This window comes from Solanum stenotomum, chromosome 1 (genome assembly GCF_019186545.1).
Source record: "Solanum stenotomum isolate F172 chromosome 1, ASM1918654v1, whole genome shotgun sequence".
Classification (NCBI taxonomy): Eukaryota; Viridiplantae; Streptophyta; class Magnoliopsida; order Solanales; family Solanaceae; genus Solanum; species Solanum stenotomum.
Genome location: NC_064282.1, coordinates 77,644,285 through 77,651,242, shown reverse-complemented (window position 1 = coordinate 77,651,242; position 6,958 = coordinate 77,644,285). Strand labels below are relative to the sequence as shown.

The 6,958-nt window shown below is 40.3% G+C and overlaps 1 pseudogene; it reads right to left on the bottom strand.

Annotated features, from left to right (window-relative positions):
- Positions 1-515: 515 nt before the first annotated feature.
- On the bottom strand, positions 516-6,218 carry LOC125856956 (uncharacterized; annotated as a pseudogene).
- Between the last annotated feature and the right edge of the window lie 740 nt (positions 6,219-6,958).

Genomic DNA, 6,958 nt, shown 5'->3' with positions numbered 1-6,958 from the left:
ACAATCAATATAATATGGGAATCAATAAACAATCACTAACTACTCTGATTACTAACAATTCTAACAACCCTATATCATACTCATGATCCCAAGTATCTAAATTAGGGCATTTCCACCATAGTTTCTAGATCAAAACCCTCCCCTATCGATAATTACCCATTTGATACGTTCTACGGATCAAAAAATGGATTTGAGGAGTCAAAATCTTACCATTAGCCTCAAGAATGGTGGAAAACAGTCAAGAAAATCCTTGGGTTCGTTCCTTAGCTCTCAAATTTGAAAATTGCAGAATAAAATGTTTTTGGAATTTATTTACGACATTAAATCGCGTCAGGCCCGCCATAATGGTCCTCACCCCGCTATAGCGGCCCCCCCTAGCGATAGAAACCACCGACAAAGCGGCTTGCACGAAACGGTGAGCTATTTTAATAATTGCAATACCCTCATTTAACAACACGACTTCAACCAACGACACTCAGAAACTACTCGTTCACACTAGAACAATTTCGGGAGTTCTACTCGCCCGCATTCAATTTTGTAAAGTTGTACGAATTCTTTAATGACGTATCTAGCTACTCATATAATCAAAATAATAATTAGATCACTCAATTGCTACCAGATTTCTCTAGACTTTAATGACTCTAATTTCGTCCAAATCTGGACTAGGTTGAGAAATTCCAAGTTACTACGAAAAAGTTTTCCAACCCAAAAATTTTCAAGTTGGCTTTTCTATAATGATGAAGCCCGGTCATTACAATAGATACCAATTTACCCATCATTCGCCGAGTGACAAACTTAGGAAAAGTAGACTAAAGAAAGAATGAAGTAGTACCTGAATCGACGAACAATTGGGGATACTTGTCTCGCATGTCCCTCTCGGTTTCCCAAGTAGCTTCCTCAACTGGACGATGCTTCTATTGAACTTTCACGGACTTAATCTCTTTGGTCCTCAACTTAATCATATCATGATCAAGAATTGCAACCAGTTCCTTCTCATATTGGAGGTCTTTGTCTAACACAATTGAGTATCACTTAATGATATCATCCTTGTCACCATGATACCTCTTCAACATGGACATATGAAATACTAGATAAACTCCTGATAAATTAGGAGGTAAAGCCAATCTATACGCCACCGGTCCTACATATTCAAGAAACTCAAAGGGACCAATGAATCGCGGACTTAGCTTACCTTTCTTGCCAAATCTCATTACCCCTTTCATAGGTGATACCTTAAGAAGAACATTATCACCGATTTGAAACACCATGTCTCTTACCTTATGATGTGCATACTTATTCTGTCTACTCTTGGTTGCTAAAAGCTTAGTTTGAATACTCCTCACCTTATCTTGAACATTCTTCACTAAATCAACCCCAAAGGTTTCACATCTCCAGCCTCGAACCAACATATGGGTGATCTACATCCCCTCCCATAAAGTGCCTCAAACGGTGCCATATCAATTCTAGAGTGATAACTATTATTATAAGAGAATTCACACAAAATTAAGAACTTATCCCAATGCCCTCCAAAATCAATCACACATGCCCTCAACATGTCTTCTAACCCTTGAATAGTCCTCTCCGACTGCCCGTCTATCTGTGGATGGAAGGTTGTACTAAAAGTGAGTTGTGTGCCCAATTCATCATGTAACTTCCTCCAAAACTTAGATGTGAATTGGGTACCACGGTCTGAGATGATAGAGATGGGCACCCCATGCAACCTCACTATCTCTTTCACATATACCTTAACTAATTGTTCAGCATTATAATCTATTATTACCGAAATAAAATGGGTTGACTTAGTCAATCTATCATCCACTACCCAAATAGAATAAAATTTCCCCAAAGTCTTGGGAAGACCAACCACAAAATCCATGGCTATCCTCTCCCATTCCAGAATTGTCATTTTTTGAAGAAAACATGCAAGCCTTTGGTGTTCATACTTCACTTGTTGACAATTCCGACACTTAGCCACAAACTCCGTTATATCCTTCTTCATGCCCAGCCACCAATAAATTCATTTCAAATCTCGGTACATATTTGTCACACCTGGATGAATAGAATATCGCGAACCATGAGATTCTGCCAACAATTTCTGAATCAAGTCATCTACTCTAGGAACACAGATTTTTCCCTTAAAAGTGAGCACACCTTCCGCATTAAGAGTGGTTTTTTTGCTTTACCAATCACAGTCTTCTTCTTAAGTTCATTTAAATTTTCATCCTCAAATTGTTTGGCCTTGATCTCCTCAATAAATGTGGCCATCACTTCAATGTTAGCTAACACCCCACCTCTTTAAGAGATGCCCAACTGCATGAATTTAGACTCCAAGGTCTCGATTTCCTTATCTAAGGGTCTCTTGGATACACTCAGGCAAGCTAAACTACTCATACTCACCGTGTTTTAACTCAAAGTGTTTGCCACCACATTAGCTTTGCCCGGATGATATTGAATGGTCACATCATAATCCTTGAGTAACTTCATCCACCTTTTCTATCTCAAATTCAGATCCTTTTGAGTAAATACATGTTGCAAACTATGATGATCAGTAAACACCTCACACTTAACCCCATAGAGGTAATGCCGCAAGATCTTAAAAGCAAACACTACCGCTGCCAACTCCAAATCATGTGTTGAATAATTCCTCTCATGTACATTCAATTGACGTGAAGCATAAGCTCTAACATTATTATCCCGCATCAACACAGCACCCAAGCCAGAATGTGAAGCATCACAATAAACAATAAAATCCTTACCTTCAACCGGTAATGCTAGGATGGGTTGGTGGTCAAAAGAGTCTTGAGTTTTTGGAAGCTCTTCTCACATTTTTCAGTCCATTCAAATGGTATCTCCTTTTTGGTCAAATTTGTCAAGTGAGTGGCAATAGAAGCAAAGTTCTTCACAAATCGACGATAATAGCTATCGAGCCCCCACAAAACTCCTAACTTTCGTCACAAAGTTAGGCCGAACCCAATTCTTAACTGCTTCAATCTTTTAGGGATCTGCCTTTACCCCTTCCTTTGAAACTACATGCCCCAAAAATGCAACAGAAGTCAACCAAAATTCATACTTAGAAAATTTAGCACACAACCTTTTTTTCCAAGAACACCTAGAACAATACGCAGATGGTCGGCATGCTCTTCCTCACTTTTCAAATAGACCAAAATGTCATCAATAAAGACTATAAAAAATTAATCAAGCAATGGTTTGAACACTTCATTCATTAAACTCATGAAAGTTGCAGACACATTAGTCAAACCAAAAGACATAACCAGAAATTCATAGTGCCCATAGCGGGTTCTAAACGCCGTCTTGGGCACATCCTCAGGCCTAATTTTCAATTGATGGTAGTCAGACCTTAAATCAATCTTGGAAAAAACCAATGCACCTTGAAATTTGTCAAAAAGAACATTTATTCGAGGCAAAGGATACTTGTTTCGAATAGTGACCCTACTCAATTACCGATAATCTATACATATTCTCATACTACCATCTTTTTTCTTAACAAACAAAACTGGAGCACCCCATGGAGAAGCACTAGGATGAATAAATCTTTTATCAAAAAGCTTTTGGATTTGAGTCTTAAGCTCTCTTAACTCTGCCGGAGCCATGTGATATGGAGAGATAGAAATGGGACACGTACCAGGTTCTAAATCAATGAAGAAATCTAAATCCCTATCCGGAGGCATACCAGGCAAGTCATTAGGAAACATTTTTCTAAATTTTGACACCACAGGAATAAACTCAATAGATGGAGTCTCAACCTTAACATCCTTAATATGAGCCAAATAAGCCAAACAACCCTGCCCTACCAGTTTCCTAGCCCGAATAGAGGATATGATTTAGCTTGCTTAAGCTTGTACACCCTTTCCCACTCTAACTTTTTCCTTCTTGGAATTTCCAGAGTTACAGACTTAGTATTACAATTAAGCACATCATAGTAGGGGGACAACCAAGTCATGCCTAAGTTATATCAAAGTCAGTCATATCCAAAATCACCAAATCAGCCCAAGTCTGAAAAACCAGAAACAAAATAGGACAAAGCACGATAGACATAGGTGACTATGATAGACTTTCCAACTGGGGTAGAAACATGGATGGGGGCATCAAGTATATCACACATCATAGCAACTTCTGAGGAAAATCGTACGGATATATATGAATAAGTAGAACCCAGATCAAATAAAACATTAGCCATCCGGTCACAGACAAGAATAGTACATGTGATCACCGCGTTAGACGCCTCTGCGNCCTAAGTTATATCAAAGTCAGTCATATCCAAAATCACCAAATCAGCCCAAGTCTGAAAAACCAGAAACAAAATAGGACAAAGCACGATAGACATAGGTGACTATGATAGACTTTCCAACTTGGGTAGAAACATGGATGGGGGCATCAAGTATATCACACATCATAGCAAATTTTGAGGAAAATCGCACGGATATATATGAATAAGTAGAACCCAGATCAAATAAAACATTAGCTATCCGGTCACAGACAAGAATAGTACATGTGATCACCCCGTTAGACGCCTCTGCATCATTCTTGCCTGGAAAGGCGTAACACTGAGCCCTATCATCTTGAAGAGCTACTTCCCTACCTGGTTGTACGTTACCCCTGCCTATGTTACCTTTTACTCTACCTCCACGGCCTCGCTGATTACCACCTCGCCCACCTTGTGGACGTCCTTTACCATTATTACCATTTCCCTGGGGGTACCACTGCTCTAATTTGCTGCTGTGTGAAATCTAATACTCATGCGTGGGGATAATCTCTCCTCATATGCCCAGGTTCTCCACATTTGTAGCAAGTACGATCAAAAGATGGTCTGCCTCCCATCGAAGGTGCGACTCCCTGGCTATCATGAATCAAATTATGAGATGGAGTTCCTGAGTAGTTACCTATAGAGGCGGGCATAGCGGACTGAATTGGCTTGGTTGTAAGTGTTGGCCTTCTGGACCCCTTGGGGTAAGAACCTTAAAAGTTACCCGAGCTCTTGGCCCTTTTAGCCAATGCCTTAGCCTGACCGTCTCGCTTTACCCCCTCCACTTTCTTAACAAAGTCAGTTACCTCATTAAAGCTCCTCCCTGCAGAGGTCATATGAACAGATAATACCTGCAACTCAGAATTTAGTCCCCTAAGAAATAAACTGATCCTCTCCTCCTCAGTAGTCACCAATTGAGTAGCATATCTAGACAAAGCATGGAACTTGGCCTAATAAGCAGCCACAGACATACCACCTTGCACCAATGCCATAAACTCATCCTTCTTGCGATCTCTCAAAGTCGTATGCACGTATTTCTCTAAAAAGAGAGCACGAAATTGGGTCCAAGTGAGTGGAGATAAAGTTGAAGATCTACATTCCATATAAGCTCTCTACCACTGCTTAGCCTCACCTTGAAGTTGAAAAGTCACAAACTCAACCCCATGTTGATGGACAATCCCCAACTTATAAAGCCTTTCATAGCAGTCTAAGATAAACGCATAAGCATCCTCATTCTCAAAACCAAGAAATACATAAGGCTTTAGCTTCAAAAACTTAGTCAACATCTCATGCTCATTACTAGTCATAACAGAACCCAACAAAGGACGGAAGAAAGAATCATTACCTCCAGTCCCACCCACCTTGGGCGCAGTGCTAGCAACAGGGGGATTAGTAGGAGCTTGAGTTGCTTGAGCAAAAGGAAACAGTCCAGGACCAACCAACCCTTTCAGGAATGACATGATCTGTTGAGCTAACATTGGGTCTATGGGAGGAACATCGGTAGTCTCAACATGCACCTCGTCCTCTTGTCCAACCTCCTCAACATTTTTAACCTCAATATACCCGTCTGTCTCTTCATGATGTACGGGAGGGGCCTCATTTTGGGGTGCATTTTCGACCGGTACCCTATCTCTAGTAGGCACCGCTCTTCCTCGGCATGTACCCCTAGCTCTTCCTCTACCCCTGCCTCAACCGCGACCTCTTGCTACAGATTCATCAACTGGAGCATTGACGGGAGCTACGGGCCTAACGCCGTTGAATCTAGTGTTAACCATCTACAAACAGAAGAGTAAAAGAGGTTAGATACCAATTTGAATCGCCAGATACTAATTGGAATCAAGTCATAGCATGAAAGGAGACAAGAGAAAACAGAGAGATTTCCTAAAGTCTTATAGCCTCTCAAATAAAAGTAAAGGAGTCCCCGTACCATTCCGTAAGACTCTACTAGACTCATTTTGGTACATCGACATCAACGAACCTAGGCAATAATAACAACTTTTTCAATCCCTAGACCATTATGATTGGCACCCACACTAACCCTCTGGTGGGAGAACCACTACTACAACCCAAACCAAGTAACTAAACCAAAACTAGTGCATTTAAGTTACGGAATCAACTTAAATAGCTAAAGACTCAAGTTCCCATAAACTTTCAAAAGATCTAACAACTAAACAATGCGGAAATACACCTAGAACAAGAAAGTCAATGTACCAAAACATCTTAAGTTCAACCATAAGTCTAAAAAAGAAGGGTTATAACCCCAAACTAATGTACTAACAACTAGCTAGAAAGTCTAAGTCCGGAATGTGGACATAGACGAAAGGAGAATTCATGGCAGCTCGGATGAATTGGTTCACCCTTGAATTCGAACGACGATCACTAATCTTCTAAGCGAGGTCTGTCAATAGCCGCCTAAAGATGCCATGTACTCAACAAAGAAAGAGCGAGTGCAGTATCAGTACACAACCATGTACTGGTAGGATCACGCGTCTATCCCATTAAGTGTAACATACATAAGTCAATACAACAATATAATCACATGCATATATCAAACATATACAATATTATCAACATTTACGAACAAGGTACAGTTTCACATTTCTCAAGATACACAATTATATCAAATCATTAGTGCTCTCATGGAACCCAAACCCAAAATGTTAGCATACTGGAACGTGATACCCGATCCAATGA